This window comes from Ambystoma mexicanum, chromosome 2p, assembly GCF_040938575.1.
Source record: "Ambystoma mexicanum isolate Mex_15411 chromosome 2p, UKY_AmexF1_1, whole genome shotgun sequence".
Classification (NCBI taxonomy): domain Eukaryota; kingdom Metazoa; phylum Chordata; class Amphibia; order Caudata; family Ambystomatidae; genus Ambystoma; species Ambystoma mexicanum.
In genome coordinates, this window is record NC_090923.1 from 1,444,202,252 (window position 1) to 1,444,221,285 (window position 19,034).

A 19,034-nucleotide genomic window follows, 5' to 3' on the forward strand; every position below is an offset into this window, starting at 1 on the left:
GTAGTCTACTGCTGGTGTTTCAAGATCTTGGAGGGGATCCAACTCCGAGGTTCGAGGGTGACTGCCGTACAAAAGAAAAAACGGGGTTTTCCCAGTTCCCGAATGGACAGAGTTATTGTAGGCATATTCGGCTATCCAAAGGATGTCTTTCCAAGTTTTTTCAGTTTGTTGCAGCATGCAGCGTAAATACTGTTCCAGAGTTTGATTGGTCCTCTCGGTTTGTCCGTCGGTCTGAGGGTGGTGACTGGTCGATAGTCTCACATCAATTTGAGCCGACCGACAGCAACTTCGCCAAAAATGAGAAATAAATTGACTACCTCGATCCGAAATTAGAACCGAAGGAAAACCGTGCAGTCGGACGATGTTTTCGAGCCAGAGTTGCTGCTGTTGGCAAGCCTTTGAGCGGAATGAAATGCGCCATCTTGGAGAATAAGTCCACGATTACTAGAATCGTATTGTATCCGGAGCATGGAGGTAGATCGGTGATGAAGTCCATAGAAAGCGTATGCCAAGGGCGAGGTGGGATGTCAATAGGGCGTAAGAGGCCTGCTGGTCTTTCCTTTTGACTCTTGTTTTGGGCGCATACTCCACAGGACATTATAAAGTCTCTGATATCTTTTTTCCAAGACGGCCACCAGAAGTAGCGCTTGATCTTTTCTGAGGTCTTGGCTATACCGGGATGTCCTTCTATTAATGAATCGTGATAACAAGAGATTATTTTTTTCTGTAAATCTGTGCTGGGTAGGTATAATCGTTCTTGGAAATACAATAAGTTGTCTTTTACTGCAAAGTCCTTTCCCTGCAGATGCCAATTCTGTATGTCTGCTGGAGTTACAAGTTGCCTGGCTTTATCCTTAACTTCCTCTATGGATTGTGTGGCGATTACACCCAGAATTCTTTGTTCGGGAATGATTGGTACAGGTTTAGGGTTGATCAAGTGTTCTTCCACTCCCATCCGAGAAAGGGCATCAGCTTTACCGTTTTTTGTACCAGGTCGATAGGTAATTATGAAGTCAAACTCGGCAAAGAATAATGCCCAACGGAGTTGTCTAGAGGATTGGGCTTTTGCGGTTTTCAAATATTGCAGGTTTCGGTGATCCGTAATCACAGTAACGGTGTGTCGGGCCCCCAGCAATTAATGCCGCCAAGCCTTAAAGGCAGACTTGATAGCCAGAAGTTCCTTGTCAGTAATCGTGTAATTGATTTCAGGAGGTGAGAATTTGCGGGACCAAAATGCCACGGGATGCAACTGATTGGTTACCGGGTCCTTTTGTGATAGAACTGCCCCCATGGCAAGGCTTGAAGCATCAGTTTCCACGATGTAGGGGAGTTCGGGGCAAGGGTGTTTTAAGATTGGTGCAGAGATACATTTAGTCTTCAAATCCTGGAAAGCTTGTTCCGCCTCGGTAGACCATTCAAAACGTTTGTTTTTCTTTAACAAGGCAGTGATGGGCTGGACTATTCGAGAGAATTCGGGGATAAACCTGCGGTAAAAGTTAGCGAAGCCTAACATGCTTTGCACACCTTTTACGGAGGATGGTGATGGCCATTTGATAACTGCATCGACCTTCTTTGAATCCATACGCACTCCGCCAGGTGATAATATGAATCCCAAGAATTCAATTTCAGTCACGTTGAAAACACATTTTTCCAATTTAGCGAAAAGTTTGTGTTGACGCAATCTTTCGAGGACCATTTTCACGTGTTTTCGATGTTCAGATTCCGATGAAGAATAAACGAGGATGTCGTCAATGTAAACAACAACACACACATCTATGAGCTCTCTGAGGACATCGTTCATAAAATATTGAAAGGCGGCCGGGGCATTGCAAAGTCCGAAGGGCATGACCTGATATTCAAATAGCCCATACTTGGTGCGGAAGGCCGTCTTCCATTCATCGCCCTCTTTTACTCGTACCAAGTGTTAAGATCCTCTAAGATCCAGCTTTGTATATATGCATGCTTTTCTGACTTGGTCCAGGAGTTCAGGGATCAAAGGTAACGGATATCTATTCTTAACGGTGATCTGGTTCAGGGAGCGATAATCTATACAAGTTCTAAGGTCTCCTTCCTTTTTTGGAACGAAGAACAAAGCTGAAGAAGCAGGGGACTTGGAAGGACGAATAAACCCATTTGCCAGGTATTGATCCAGGTATTGTCGAAGGTGAAGGTTCTCAGGCTCGGTGAGGGCATAAATTCTACTACAAGGAGGAGTAGATCCAGGTATCAGGTCTATCTGGCAGTCATAAGACCTATGAGGAGGTAGAGAGTTAGCCTGATCCTTCCGGAAAACATCTTGGTATTCTAGGTATTCGGGAGGTAATTGGGGAGTCTCTGAAGAAATTGCTGCCAGTGCAACACCAGGTGGAGGGTGACAAGTAGAGACACATTCTGGAAACTGGACCGTTCTTGCTCGCCAATCGATCAGAGGATTGTGTTTCTCTAACCAAGGTATTCCTAGAATAATCTGAAACTGAGGGGCCTTGATCACATCGAACACGATCTTCTCATGGTGTCCATCTTGACTTACTAGCGTCACTTCTTGAGTGGTATGCGTTACTGGCCCGGAGGCTATCTCCGTACCATCCACCGTAGTAATGACGTCCTTTACAGCCTTGGGACAAAGAGTTAGATTCATCCTCAAAACCATTTCATGATCCACATAATTGCCGATGGCACCGCTGTCGACGTAAGCTTCAATTGCATGTAATCAATCCGGATTATCAGGGCTAATGAGGACCATAGGTATCACGAAATGCGAGGTCACGGAACTGGTTTTCACGCTCGGCAAGAGGACCTCTATTCTTGTCGGGCGAGGTCGTTTCCCTGCTCAGAGTTTGTAACTTTGGTAACTGCAGCTCCTACTGCCTTCTTGGCAGGTTTCACCGGACAGTCTCGAAGAAAGTGCCCTGAGTTTCCGCAATAGAGGCATAATTGCAACTGTTTTCTCCTTTCTCGCTCCTTTTGTGTTAGAGGACCTTTCAGACCCCCTATTTGCATGGGTTCCCCGGAGTCTACTCCTTTGGAAGGAGTTGGCGGTTTGGAAAATACTCGAGCATCAAACTTGGAACGATTGGCCTTCCTGTTCTGCAGTCTGTGATCTATTTGAATGACTAAGTCTATATAGTCCGAACAATCTTGTGGGGGATTCACTACTTGGGCTAACACATCTTTGAGCTCTCCACGTAGACCTCTATAAAACAGCGTAATCCTTTTGTCCTCAGGCCATTGAGTTTCCACTATCAGTCTGTTGAAAGACGCAATATAAGCCAAAAGGTCTTGATTACCTTGTCGCAACGAAAGAAGCTCATTGTCCAAGGCCTGCCCCTGTGAATGTCTTGCGAACAGTTTTTCCATACTGAGCTGAAAAGCTTGAAAATCATGGAGGACCGGATCATCTTGATTTACTAGAGGGATCGACCAGTCTGCCGCATTGCCACTAAGGTACGAAAGCACGAAAGCTACTTTAGCTTGATCAGTTGGAAAGGCTGCTGGCCGGCATAAGAAATGCAACCGGCACTGATTGATAAATACTGCAAACCTCTTTGGGTCACCAGAAAATCGTTCGGGCGGAGCCAGAGGTACATTCCCAGGTAGGTTGATCTGCACTGGATTCATAGAGGATGTAGAAGGAAGATTTCCCCCAGATGCGGGTAACGGGGTCTGTCCGGCTTGTGACTGTAGCAATTGTCTAGCGAGATCATCTGTTCGCTCCTTGGAAATAATCAGTTCCCTTCTTAGAGCGTTCGTTTCCTGACGGGCTGCATGCACTTCTGCCCTTAGTTCCCCAAGTAACTCGGCTAGTTGGTCGGTATCCGAGGTTTCCATAGCGCCTGGACGGGAGTTTTGTGGTAGGCTTTGTGTTCTGTAACACTCACCTGATTCCCGTAGAGGCGCCGGTCTTGACTGGGCGTATACCGTATCTTCAAAGGTGATGTGTAACACACGGCTGGCTCTTTGGGCTGGACCTCTGGGCACTGTATGTCTGACTCGAAGGGTAAGATGTCTGCAGATAGAAAATATGGGATTAATGAACTGGGTTATTGAATGTCTCTCTCTTCTTCCCTTTCTCTTCTCCTGTAGAACCCCGAAGGTTAATGCTCTCACCTTAGGTAAGTGAACGCCGTGCTCTCCATCTGCCTCGGGGCAGGGTGCTGTAACCAGTTTCTTCACTGGATAAGGGGAGCAGGCCTCTTGACTTCAGAGGACTGCTGTCCGTCGTTTACTGCACGAACGGTAAGTTTCGAGTAATTCTAATGTCTTTAAAGTCTTTAGTAATGATGTCTCTTGTTTTGCAGGGTTCCGGCGATGGTGGATGATGGGCTAAAGTGAGTTGAAGATGGAGCCCGTGTGATGAATAGAAGCGCCTGAAAGCACGTAAGTAAGCGCTTGTTGCCTGCTTCACGATGCGCTCTAACTGTCTTTTTATTTTGCAGGTAGAAGTTCGGAGCGGCTGCAGGGTGCCGGAATACCCACTGGGTTTGATGTGGAATGGAGTAATGGCACGTGAGTATTAAAGTTCACCAATGTCTTTAAACGCACCTTGTTTTGTCTTTAAGATGCGGGATGCAGTGCCGAAGGCCTCCGGAGCGTGCGAAGAGTTGGTAAGCTTTTGTCTTTCAGATGCCGGAATGCAGTGTGAAGACCTCCGGAGCGCACGAAGAGTAGGTAAGCCTTTGTCTTTCAGATGTCGGAATGCAGCGCGAGGCGTTGGTGACAGCCGATGGACCAGGTAAGTGAAGAGCTGTCACTGAAGACCGTAATGCTAACCTGTTCTTTCTTGTCTTTATAGGTGTTGCTGAAGACTGGATTCAGGATGGTAAGCCTTTTTCCTCAGGCCCAGGATCAGATGCAGAAGACACGATGAGCGTTCTGCTGCAGAGGATGCAGAATAACACAAAGCAAGATTCATCCATCGGGTGTGGTTTAAATAGCCTCCTGTGGTGCTTAGGTGTCTCCTTCCACAGCCACGCCTAGGTAAGAAAAGAGTTCCTGCTTTCCAGAAGAGTTCCAGTGGTCTGAACCTAGGGAGTGGCTCCTGCCCCACCCAACAGGAAAAGTAGTTCCAAACAGAAGACGATCAGAGGCTCAACTGGCAGGCAAGTAAGCAGCATGGTCTGCTGCAGGTAAGTCCACCCAAGCATTATGAGCCCGGCGCTTCCAGCGCTGGGACTGGGTATATTTATGAGCCTGGTGCCACTGGCGCCAGGACTGTGTCCAAAAGGTCCCAATTGGGACTGGTTGGCACTCGGAACCTGGGTTATGGATCTGCTTCCAAGGGAGTTGGGAAAACCCTGACCTTTTGGAAGCAGAGATCATGACAGGTGTCTTGGCATTTCCATAGAGACACGTCAATAGATTGCACGCAGATGACGTTAACATGAGACGTGCATTGGTGTTGTGAAAAGGGGCATACGCATCTAGTGATGTCAGCTTTAAGGGCGGTTGATCTGAATTTCTGCTGCGAGGTCACTTGAATTTAGGCCGATGGATCAATGGATAAGATTAGCACAAGATGGCAGTACCCGACCTGTCGTTTTCGCGTGTGTAAATGTGAGAAAAACAAAGGTACGATCGATTGATGTATGCTCAAAAATACATGCCCGATCGGTTGGGCCAGTACATTTCCTTGACAAACTCATATTCTGCCGCTTCATGGCCTACTCACTGTGGCTCAGTCTGTTTGCAAAGGCATGAATGAAGTATTCGGCATTGGCATGCCAACTCGTGGCACATACTAAACCTTCCCTCAGTGCTATCACCTTCATGCACTTTCAGAACTGCTCCCCTTCTGTCACCTGGCATAGACTAATACTAACAGCCCTGCCATTGCTGACTCCCTATGGCAATTGCATCTTTCCATGGCATTTTTTCATTGCCATGGTCTGTTGCCCTCAGGCCGCCTGCCGCCTTCTCCCCCATGTTGTCATTGGAATGGTCTGCCTGTCTGAGCCTCTGTGGCACTTCTCCATTGTGCAGCTTGTCTGTGGAATGCATTTGTATTGCATGGGATTTTCGGCTTGGCTTCCCCCATGGAGCACGCAGTGGACTTGTTCTGTTTCTGCCCATTCTTTATCAGTAGATCAGGTTTCTTTGATTGCGGGACAGAAGATGCCAACTGGGCAGTTTTTGTTGCACGCTCCGTTCAGTTTGTTCTTCAGTGCCCGTGACTGGCTCTGCCGTCTGATCTGTTAGACGACCTGTCTGCTGGTAGGCGCTGCTCGGCTCCCACCTGGGGATGGACGGTGCAGCTCTGCTCCAGCCTGGTGGTGGTACGTGCACCTCGACGCCGTCTGCGGAAGGTAGGTGATTCCTAACCCCTTAGTAGGGAAGAAAGGTGCACCTTTGCAGCATCCTGGCTGGCGAAAGTGCTCTCACGCTCCCCTAGAAGAGTAGTCTGCCCCGGCCTAAACAAAAAGGAGGGAGGAGCCGGTGGCGCGGACGGGGGCAGGTCCCATTCAGGGGGAAAACAGTACTTTTACTTGCTCACAATTACTAAAGATAGGTCACTAAAACGATATTTACCATAGAGACTTATGTGCCACGTTCTCAAATTTGACTCTGATGATGTATGTGTTCATTTGATATTTACTTTGGTACACATCCCTTGGGCCGCTTTCACAGACGTGCGTGCCAGCAAAGAGAACAGCTGGATGCTTTCACCTCCTCACTCCCGCCACACGTTCACGCTGTGACCCAGCACGGCGACTTCTAGCACTGCGTCAAGCAAGACCCAGCACGCAGCCTCACTTAACAAGTTAGTTGATTAATGCCGGATGTGTAAGGGACAGAGGCGTCGTCAGAAATCAAATTTAGGAGGAGCACAGAGGGGGCCAAAAACATAAGTAGGGGGGGCACAGACAAAAGTAAGGGGAGAACATGGTCACTGCTCGTCTGAGCTAGGAGGGGCACATGGGGGGCCCTGCCCCCCCCCCCCAGACCCTCCCTAGCGACGCCACTGGTAAGGGATTCGCATTCTCAAACGGACTATGCCTGGGCACCTGGTAAACTGTTTGGATTCCCAACAGGCTGGTTGGACTGGGGAAGAGTCTGTCACCAGTCTGGCTCCTGGCCGTGACTGACTGCCCCAAAGCTGCTAGCTCCTCAGGAGCCCCGCAGCGCACAACATGCAAGCACGATAAACAGCAAGAGACAACGAACGACGCACTAGCTGGAAACTGTGGTGCGCGCTGTCTCCTGTTTATAGGATATAAAAATCCCAATCATGCTTACTCGTTGCACATCATCTGTATTGTACTGCATGTATTTATAAAGCTAGTAGCAAACCTTGATGCACCCCTGAAGAAATGTATCTGCAATCTGAACGTCCCCAGGGCGTTTTGGCCTCCCTATATCATTAAAATGAATAGCATTGAGTTAGATGTGGCTCGGAGGACCAATATGTCTAATAAAGGATTGTCACAGGTTCAAATCCTAGCAGATCTACTCAGCCCTTCATCCCTCCGAGGTCTATACAATGAGTGCCATTGAGGTGGGTAACATTACACATCTATTATCCGTCTACAGAGCCAAGATACCCCTTTAGGGGTGAATGTGCTCTTTACAATTACATGTTACGTTATATCAGTAGTAACCGTTACAAAGCATAGCAGCACTTCAACACGGTGGTCGCAGGCAGTGGATGCCAAAAGTACTTGTGTTTGTGTGTGTTTATATTTAGCAGATACTAGCAAAATGCCACCAATGTTCTCCTTTCTTATTTGTAGATCATTCAGCATGCTTGGAGTGGGAGGGAAAGATTGAGAGAAGGCAGGACAGCGGACGAAGAACCAAGGACAACAAAAGGATGGCAAGAAAGACAACTGGAGACCCTGTTGAGCTCTAACATCTCATGTGACATCACATGAGTTTGTCTCGACTTCAGAGAGTTAGGCTAGCAGTCTTTCTGATTGTGACGGAATCTCGCTGAAAAAGATGCCAATGACCTAATCTCCCCTTGAAATGGGTACATGCGTTTTCCCCAAATCTTTCTACAACGGTAAGACTTATTCATAATAAGAAATGTATTCAGGAATTAATATATTATGAACATAAAGTAGTAACACTTTTCTCCCGTTATCTCTGTAAAATCTCGGTTTGTCTGCCACATTTGGAGTACCAATGGACATTATGAAGAGCATAATCTTTTTGGCATTCACTGGTCCACTGTAACCGAACTACCTGGTCACTGCATCATTTACTTGCCACTGCCTCGCTCACTGCTAAGCATGCCTCATTCATTGGACTCAGTGCTTTATTCCCTGCTTCGTACACTTTTCTGCCTATACACTCTTCCACGCCACACTTGCTTCCAAATTTGCCTCATAATAGCTCAGCCTGTGCCATTCACTGCGCACTGCCATGTGTGTTGTTCGCTGCTTTGTTACAGCACACAGCAAGTGACTGCTCAGGCTGCTTTTTTCAGTTTCCACTGCCCCATGAATATTTTGCTGTACCTTATTTACTGGTCACTATTACATTTACTTATCATCCTGTCTTTGTCACCACCAACCCTAATATATTCATTGGTCATTATTCCTTACTTACTGACCGCTCAGTCTGACCAACTAATCCAGTTGCGTCACTCATTCACTGTTGACCTGGCCTTGCTTACCATTAACTATGCCTTATTGTCTAGTAGCCTTCCTTCATATACTTGTTACTATGTCTCCCTCACATGACCGCCCTTCTTTATTCTTAATACTTGTATTCCGATCCCATTCATTAGTCACCATTCCTATTTTCCCTGGTCCCTTTGCCTCGCCCATTGGGTCACCCTACCCGTTTGCACTTGTTGCCCTGCATCATTCAATGAGCACCCTGCTCTGCCACTGGTCACCCTGTGTCCTTTACTGGTTACTCAGCCCCAGGTCAGCTTGACTCACTTCCCAGCTTTTTCTATTTTGTGCACAAGTCACCCCGAAACACTCACTGGTGAACCTGCCTCCATACTCAGTAGTTATACTACTGTATATTCACTGATTACCTAACCCCCAGTGTGTAAATTAGTGCAGATTTGTTTCGTAGGTCACTTGCTGGTCACTCTATATCATCTTGCTTGTCGCCGCTGCTTATTGTGCTTCATATTGCTGGTCATTGGCTCACAATATTAGATATACATTTATAGTGCTCTATATAGGTGTAATAGTGCCGATAGAGCGATGGCTTTAAGTTCAGAAGTGTAAGAAAAATGCAAAAATACCATGGTCATATTGTATTTCATGGTTTACATCAATATTGTATGTGGCAAATTATCCTAACTTCTCCAGCATTGGATCGTTCATGGATTCACATGCTTGAATTATTCCCCGTCGTTAGACTGGAAATCCCTGGTATATATAATATAGCTTTATAGAACTGCAGCGAGGGCCGTACCGTGCGTTATGGGCCCTGAAGACAGAGTTAATGGCCCCAGCAAAGCGAGGGCCTTTAACGAGGTATGAGGGACCATAATGCCTGGCACGGCCTGAGCTGCAGATCTATAAAGCTATTAGAACATCCTCATGTTTAATGAAAGTACAATAAATGAGAAATGTTTAAAGAAAAAAAATGCTAAATTATACATATCTTTTAATGTATGTAAATATAGGGTTGAACTACTTACAAATTACTCACGTCATTTAAAAATCAAAACTGTGTACTACAGCTATTTTATCCATATTTACTATGTAGCTGTAACTTTTATTACTAACTATGAGGTACTTACATTTCTCCAGTGCCTTTGTAGCATTCTTCTGCAGCCCAACTTGTCTTTTCTTCTAACGTGGCTGTTTCAGTGCAGCCATAAAATGCTGGTAGGGGAATGCTGGGATGAAGCGTTCTGAGGGGCAAAGTGAATGTTTCAAATCCCCACATTTCCTACCAATGGGGGATGAAGTCGTGCTGGTGCGCACACAGGTACTGGTGGATATTGGCAACTGAAAACGAAACAAAGTTTGCTTCTTTGATGGGGCAGGGCCACGCCAGGCATGCTGCGAAGGCAACACCGCACACAGAACTTTAACTGTTTCAGTTCTGTGTGCCGTGTTGAAATCAACTGCTGCCGCCTCGTAGGTAAGCTTTGCTTACATTTTTCCAGGCTGTAATCAATCTGCGGGCTATACCAGTTCATATAGCACGCAGATTGACCTATCACGAAAGTCAAACACCATCTATCACATACAAAGCAAAGGGCATTGCTAATAAAGCCTTAAAAGCTTATTTTTTTGCAGCCTATCCACCCAATTTTGGTTCTTTTTAACCTCTTACCAATGAGGCGGCAGGGATTTAGCTCCACCCGAGGCAGCCATCTTCAGTTTTTCACCATAGTCTTAAGTGACTAGGGAATCCTCTCGGCTGGCAAGCCAACATGAATCACAAATTGTTGACTGTTGGATCTTCACTTGGCTCCACATGGCCATGGCTGAGGTAAGCCGGGAAGATTCCTCAAATATAAAAAAAAAAACCTTCAGGGACTGCATAGGTTGTGGCAAGAAAACCCTTTTTCTGAGGAATCCTCATGAATGCATTTATTGCTTGCACCCTCATGGCACTGAAGCTTGTGAGATATGTCAGTCCTTCACTCAGAAAATTCTCCAAGAGAGGCACAGAAGACTTCTTCTTTACTTAAAATAAAACGGGTTCCACTCTCCAGATGAAGAATCTATCAAAACAGCCCCAGTGTTTCTGCGCAGAACTCCTGAGAAGCATGCTCTGACAAAGAGGAGAGCTTTCTCAATCAAAAGGAGTAAGGTACCATCCTAAGGCCAAGATCAGAGAGTAGACCGATAAAGGAGGCCCATTGTGTACTGAAAAGCTCTAATAATCAATGATAAGTCACTCCTCATTGACGGGCAAATCATCATCTAAGATGGACAAGACTTTGTCCACAAGCTCGTACATGACTGATACGTTGATGGCACAAAGTTTGTCCACAAGCAAATCACCCACCGCTACCAAACCGCCAGAGCAGAAATCGCCAGCGAATACTTCGACTGCGGCCTCATCAAAGAAAGCAACAACACTGCACATTGTTGATAACCGTACCGGCTACCAGGGAACCGTCATCAATAGAGACGACTCTGTCCACTGATAAAAGTCTCGTCCACATGAAAACACTTGTCATTGTCTCAGTTGTCCGTGGATATGAAACCATCAACGGAAAATACCTCGTCCACGAGTAAACACTCGCCTATGCCTCACTGTTCAACGTAGTAGGCCAGCTCGTCCACGGATTATCACCCCTCCACAGCAAAGGACACGTAAGAAGTACCAACAACCCCACAGTTATCAGAGATCAACATAGTTAACCTCTCCCCAATAAAGAAGATGACAAAGCTACCTAACATTATACTGTAAGAGAGCTTTTGGACGTAGAGGAGCACATGCCGAAGACATTACTAAAGGAAAATAGCCCCCCTTGACAACCACTCTCAGATGCACCACAGGATGCTGATGATCCATTCCAGCCCGCACTCATGCATTCATTACAGAATATTCTGATGGAATTTCAAAGGAGTATAATTCAAGCAGCATGGCCAGAAGAAGGTGGGGTCCCTACTATGGTATAATTATAATTATTATTGTTATTAATAACGTGCTTAATACCCAGAGGCATCTAATCGCGGACCCGGGGATCAAACGTGTGTTGCTCCGCGTCGCCTTGCTTCCAAGTAGAGCGTGTTGCCCCTGAGCTATCCTTCCGGCCCCAGTTCGTAGACAGAGGAGTCCCTCACCCTTAACCTCACCACCCACGCTCCATCATATCTGACCCTGCAGCAGTACAGCATAAGATACAGAGGAGTATTTCACCCTCGATATCGACAAGTGGTCAATCCACTGTGTCAACAGAGGGTCCCCATTCATGGGATGACCCTATGGGAGATCCATGCCATGATCTCTCAGTTGACGAAGTGCCAGTGGAGGATCCCAAAGAGGGACAGATACCACGAGAAGTCAGAGACATATGGCATGATTATGTCGTCACAAAGCAGAAAAAGCGGAACTCCCCTGGTGGGTCTTCTCTGCCCGATGACATAGCCTCGTTCCAAACAATAATAAGTAAGGCTGCATAGATGTTTAACCTCCAGGTATCAACCGAAAAAAGGAAATTGGTGCTTTTTGACTACAGGGATAAGCGAATGAGAACAACCACCGCTATACCAATACTACAAACCATATGGGAAGTGGGTTAAGCTATACTCAAGAGCCCATTGTCTGCACCAGCTATAACAGCCAGGCCCGGATAAGAAGTACAAAGCTCCGGAGAGTGCACGACTGTGACTCAGAGGCCACCCAAAACCAGACTCGGTCATAGCAGTGGCAGTCAGACAAAAACTGGCTACCCTGTCATCCTCCTGGCTTGTTAGGAAAGATTTCCATTTATGGGTAATTTTCCCTCCACTTGTGAACCCCCCAATCTGTTGCTGTTGTCTGCCCATCCTAGCCTGACTTTTACCAGTGGAGCCCAGCCTTTTGCTGTACTCCGTTGGGCTTTTGTTATGGGAAACTGACATGCCCTTAAGACTTTGTTTCCCTCAGTCATTCACTTTGTTGCTATTCCTTTAGTAACATTTTATCAGTGCACAATTTACCCTACAGTACAGTGCACTGGGGTCCCTTTTTCATTTTTAAGGCCCTAGACGCCCTCAAAGGATTTTTGGTGAGTGTGTCCAGGACAGAGCTGGTGGCAGCAGTTACTTTAAAAGCATTTTTGACTTTATTCTATGTTCCATACCGCGTTTACCCCAGGACAGTGGCCAGTGCCCAAAATGGCCATACCACGAGGTACTTTGTTCTGTCCTTTGTTTTGCCTTCCCCAGGTCGAGCCATTCCGGGAATTTCCTTATTTGGTCATGCAGACCGCATGCAAACTGAAGCTTTCGTGGGCTTCTGCATGCCTTCTGTGTGTGCCTCCAGGATGTGGGCTGGAGCTGTCTAATTCCAATACACATCCTGTGTGCCAGGATGTCTGGTGTGCTGGGATGACTGGGACCACCGTGGTCCGTGATTGGTCTACGACTGGGATGGCTGAATGTGAGCAGATCTCGCATTGTTTTCTCTTCGTTTTGGCGCAAAGGAGATTTTGGATAAGAGAAGGCACCTTACACCCATTCCAGGTCGATCTTCTGAGTCCACACCAAACTTAGTAAAGGAGCCAAGTATCCTGAAACGAAGAAGCATATCTGTGGAACCGCTGGTGACCTGCTGGAAGGTTTGGCACCCTGACCCCGCTGTTGTACTGTCGGACCGCCTGTTTCTGATCGAACCTAGAAGGCCTGAAGGGCGCTTCGACCCATTGGAATAGGGGACTAACTGTTCTCATTACCTCCTGCTTAACCTGCAAACAAGCTTGTTCGGAAGTGTTCCTGGACCGCCCAGTGAACTGACCAGCTCGTACGGGACCTTTGCCCTGGAACTGCCGCCGTCTCGAGTTTCGACTTGAGCCTTTGGAGACTGTAAGCTCTGGGCATAAGGCACTCACCCGCCAAGCGTCGTACACCTAGCATTCCTAGGTCTGGAATTAGGAGAGTACGCCTGAACCCGAGCATACACGGTCACGGTGTCGCCCAGCTGTGGTGACAATCTTCTTGAGTCTTTCTGCTGTGCCCCCCTGTACCCTAAGACTCGCTGCAGTGGAACTGGCCTGAAACATTTGTGTATGAGCGCAATATAAATAAAATATCATATCAGAAAATATCATAACGCTTCACCAGGAGTGGAGAAATTGCCACTATCCCGCCATGGATTCATTCCAGAAATGCAGCCCCTGAAAGCCACAGAGCAGTGCAACTTCAGGATTTGAACCTGCAAACAAACTGGACTTGACTGGTGCAGTTTGGTCCGGATAGCGCCAAGGGTTGGTAAGTACTTGCATCCCTTAGCGATGGCCCCTGGCGCATCCATAGACTTTTACGCACAAGTGTTCCCGTGAGGGCCACTCTTCTTCATCGAGATAACCTGTGCTACCGAGCTATTCATAATTCTTGGAACCTGCTCTGCCCTCTTGTGGAGACCCTCCTTGAATAGTGGAAACTTATTCTTCACTACCTCACCCACCTTAACCGCACGCCAGCACTGAATGTACTTTTGAGCTCAAGGCTCCACTCATTTTAGGGACTGCACTGCCTATTACTTAGGGTTTGAATTGTTGAAAGACTGCCTAAAAGATATTCGCACTGTGTGACCCCTTTCTTTGCAGTTTGTGGATCTCTACTGTGTAATATTCCTTTAGGCCACTGGTTACTGTATATATGTTTCATAGATAGTGTTGTGTTTTTTTTGTTAATACTGCTGAAGATTTACTTTGTGTTTGATTTAAAAGGCCTTTAATAAATGTATATGTATTTTTGATATATGCACTTGCTGAGAGTAATTTGTGGTGTTCGTTAGGAAAGATTTCATAATTGTATGTAATTTTCCCTCCATTCGTACACCCCCAAACTTTTTGCTGCTGTTTAGACACCATTGACTGACTTTGCCAGAGAAGCACAGCCTTCAGCTGCGCTCCTCTGGGCTTTCGCTCACTTTTTATGGGGAAACTGACATGCCCTTAAGACAGTCAGCACTGGGAGACTTTGTTTCCCTTAGTCCTTTTCCCATGTTGCAACTTTTGTGCAACATGTAACAAGTGTGTAATGTATTTTACCATAGAGCACACTTGGGTCTGTAGTCATTTTCCAAAGGCCCTAGATACCCTCGTTGGACTTTTTATGAACTGTGCAGGTGTGTCATGGACAGGACTCATGGCAGCAATCGTTTCGCATTCTATTTAACCCTTTCCTGCCATGTTAAGCGCGTTAACCGCGTTTGGCACAAATAGGTGGCCTGGCTTCAAAGTGGCCATGCCACGAGGTTCTTTGTCCTGTCCTTTGGCCATCTTGCCCCTTCACCTTCCCCAGGTTGAGTCGGCCCGGGTCAGTCCTTATTTGGTTGCCCTTTCCTGCGATACCCAATGCTTTCGCGGGCTTCTGCATGCCTTGTGTGTGTGCCTGCAGGATGTGTGCTGGAACGTCTGAGTCCAATACACATCCTGGGTGCCAGAGAGTCTGGTGTGCCCTGAGTGACTGGGACTACTGTGGTCCGTGATTGGTTCACGTATGGCGTGTGTGTTTGTGAGCAGATCTCCCATTGGGTCCTCTTCGTTTTGGCGCGAAGGGAACTTTGGATAAGAGGAGGCCAAAAACACCCCTACCATGTCGATCTCCTGAGTTCTCACTAAACAAAGGATAGGATCCAAGTATCCTGCAACTATGAAGCGGAGTCGAGGAACTGCTGGTGACCCGCTGGAAGGTTTTCCACCCTGAGCCCGATGTCGTCCCGTGGGACCCCTCTGCATCTGATCGTCCTAGAAGGGCTGCAAAGATGCTTTGACCCATTGGAATAGTGCGACCCACTATTCTTGGCACCTTCACCAAAACCTGCAAGTAAGCTTTCTAGGAAGTGTCCCTGGGCCAACCAGTGGGCTGACCAGCTTATGCAGGACCTTTGCGCTGTCTCCGCCGTCGTTTCGAGGAGGCCCTCGAAGCTTGGTATACTGCTAGCTTTGTGTCTCTGGCACCCTCACGCCTAATTCCGTACACTTGGCATTGCCAGGTCTGAAGTGAGACGAGTGCTCCAGGACCGGAGTAAACATGGTTACTGTGTTGCCCTGCTGCGGCAATGACTTTTGAAAGTACGCTGCATTTGTGACCCTCTTGCCCCTGAAGCCTGCTGCAGTGAAACTGGGTCGATTCATCCACCCAGAGCGGAGAAATCGCCACTGTCCCGCTTGGGAATCATCGCTGTATCTCAGAACTGAAAGCTGCACAGACGTCCTTTTTTGTTGTGTTCGAACCTGCAACCCAAGTCGACTGAATGGGCGAAGTTTGGGTCCAAGTGCGCCTGGGACCGGTGATTACTTACAACACTAACCGGTGGCCCCTGGCGCCAAGGGCCCCTTTTATGCACAAGTGGCCCCTGGGGTCCCTCTCCTTTCCACTGCTAGTGCGAACTAGGGACTCCATCCTGCACTCTGGAACTGCCTCTGCCTTCAAGTGGATGTCCTCCCTGAATAGTGGGAACTTGTTCTTCATCGCCTCATCCACGTTCCCGAGCTGCTAGAGACCCCTGAAGAGACCTATTTTGCCCATTGGAACAACCGTGTGCGCTTGCATTGCATGTACTATTGTACTATTGAGCATAAGGCTCCTCTCTTCTTAGGGCCTGGACTGCCCCTTAGTTAGGTGCGTTATCGATGTCGAAAGGGGCCTGAAGACTATCTGCACTGCCTGTTTCCTTCCCAACTAGGTTGTTGACCTATTTCGTGCATTCAACCCCTTTAGACCCCAATGGTCTTGTATATGCATTGTGTTGATAGGGTTGTGTTGGTTTACTTGGTGTTACTGTGAGTCTTTTGCTATGGTCTATGTTGAAAAGGCCTTGTAATAAATGTGTCTATATTTTTAATATAACACCTGTCTGGAGTAATTTGTAAGTGTCCTTGCTTTGTGTGCTCATTGAGGTCCTTCAGTCACCCTCACCCCTCCTGAGACCTAGTCTTGACCACCTGCCATAGCTACCCTGATTGGTCTGGCTTGTCCAGAGGTTACCCTGTTCCAAGAAACTAGGCTGGCCTTCTGAACCTCTGCCTTCCAGGCCAGAGTTCAATAATCCATCTTAACAGTGTTGTTTACTGTGTGTGCTCATTGTGGGCTTTCGATCACCCACACCCCTCCTGAGGCCTAGTCTTGACCGCCGCCAATGATACCTTGATTGGTCTGGCTTGTCCAGAAGGTTACCCTGTTCCAAGAAACTAGGCTGGCCTTCTGAACCTCTGCCCACCAGGTCAGAGTTCAGAAATCCATCTTAACACTGCTCATGGCCCCTCGGACAAGGAGAGAAGACCACTAGAAGCAATTGACAGGAAAGTCTGTGTCACTATTGATTAGAGCAGCAAATGCTCTTGCCATGACCACTCGCTACAATAGAGCGCTCTGGCATAGGATGAATAAATGCATAAACTATCTGCCAGTTTTTCTACCAGACGAGGATATGGCAATCATAAAAGATGGTGAAACTATGTCAGACCAGATGATAGATGCTGCAGTGGATACAGCGGAAGCATGTTTCAGGCAAATGGCACAAGGATCTGTCCTCAGGCGCAGGCCTGGATGAAGGCGATCAATTTCCACTCAGTCCACGTGCAGGTTGTGAACATGCCATTCGATGAGCAAGAGGTGTTTGGGAAGCAAATCAATGACCACCTTAAGGTAATCACGACCGACACAGACACGACAAGAGCAATCAGGTCTATGAAGGACCGGGAGTGTAGACCTTTTCGCTTCTTTCACCGGGGGTGCATGAACATTTTAGTCACCATTAGCAGAGGATGTACTTCCCACAGATCGACATCTATGCAATTGCCTCCATCGAGGTACCAGAAGGCTCGGGATAACCGCAGCCCCAGCCATCCAAAAAGTCCTGACTTACCAACAGACCCCTTCAACACCACCCCGGTGGGAGGAAGGATCAGCTGCTACATACATCAATGGCAGAAGATTACATCAATCAAATGGGTGCTAAAAATGGTGGTCAGAGGCCACGCACTAGAATTCATTACGTCTCTGCCAAAACCATCTCTTTGCAAGACAAGAAAGCCTCACTTAGGCCAACTCAAGTTGGAGATATGAAAATTGTTGAAGAAAGCAGCCACAGAAAAGGTTCCACACCTACTACAGAATTACCATGAATTAACCGAATTAGAAATGTTTGAGGGAGAAAGAAAACGAGTCATTTGAGCGAAAATGACTTTTGGTTTTCACTCCTCTGAACATTTCTGATAACCTGCTTCACCCCAACCCCTTACTTACCTGTGCAAGGCACACCTCCTTGTGTGCCGCCGTGTCCTGCATCTCCCTGCGACAACGGTTCCCTTCACTTCCGTGCATGGGACCCGGTGCTGCAGGGTCCTCCTTTTTGTTTTCTAACTTTATTATATCGCGAGCAGGGGATACCCCTGCAGCCCCCGCCCTCCTTGTTCACTATAAAGGCACTGAATGGTAAATATATTTGAAATTATCGGCTGTTTATTCATACAGCTGAAATTCAAACAAATTTAGCATTCCATTTTTTTTCCTCGATTAAATCTGCAGATACCCCTACAAAGAAGGAACTGATTTTGTTCCCGGTTTGTCCTCATAAGGAAAAAGACCAGGGAATGGCGCCCCATCCTCGACCTGCACCGTCTCAACAGACACGTGAAGCGCATAAAGTTCAATAGGACAACTCTCTTACAAATCATCCCATTGGCGCAAGAAAGGCAATTCCTTGCTTCCATCGACTTGGAAGACGCCTACTTCACACATAATAATTCACCACGCACATAGACGTAACCTGAGGTTCATGGTGGGAAACCAGCACTATCAGTTCCGAGTACTCCTGCTAAGCCTAAAATCAGCCCCAAGGGTATTTATGAAGTGTTTAGCGCTGGTGGCGGCACACTTGCGGAGGCCCGTAGTAGAAGTTTTCCAGTACCTCAACGACTGGCTCCTAAAGGCACCCTCAGAGGACCAAGCAATTCCGAGCATCAGGCAGACAATGCACGAAATCCCTGGATGCCCCATCACCAACGGACAGATTCCTGGGAGTGGACCTGGATACAACAATACCTTTCATAAGACTGTCTGCCGAACGAGTTACTGCACTGGTACGGCTCGTGGGAAGATTCATGGCAGCACATACAGCCACAGTGAAACATGGTTCCCTTTGTGCATGATGTCCTCATGTATAGATAGTTAGTCTCAAACTGCAGGCTGCGGATGCACCTTATTCAGGAAGAGCTAGACCTTCAGTGGGCAGAAGCCAATGGTTCATGGGAGGACATCATCTATCTGACTCTATGCTTCTAAGAGGCATGCTATGTCAGTCACAAACATCAACCCTCATCCTCAGGACAGATTACTCCCTGACAGGGTGGGGAACGCATCTGGGCGGCCTACAAGCAAAGGGGACATGGTCAAGGGCAGAGTCATCTCTGCATATCAATGCCTTGGAGTTAAGAGACATAAGGTGGGCTG

The 19,034-nt window shown here is 47.3% G+C and overlaps 1 protein-coding gene across 7 annotated transcripts in view; it reads left to right on the top strand.

Annotated features, from left to right (window-relative positions):
• SLC4A2 (solute carrier family 4 member 2) overlaps window positions 1-19,034 on the top strand; it is a 1,509,271-nt gene that overhangs the window by 326,517 nt on the left and 1,163,720 nt on the right. For 5 of the 7 annotated variants that reach the window (XM_069645996.1, XM_069645995.1, XM_069645999.1 and 2 more), the window contains one exon: window positions 7,728-7,999. The exons of 1 other annotated variant lie outside the window; for it this stretch is intronic. The gene's annotated coding sequence lies outside the window, so the exon portion shown is untranslated. Of the gene's footprint in view, window positions 1-6,182; window positions 6,303-7,727; window positions 8,000-19,034 lie in introns of those variants that run through there. One more of the 7 variants, XM_069646000.1, reaches the window with a different exon arrangement.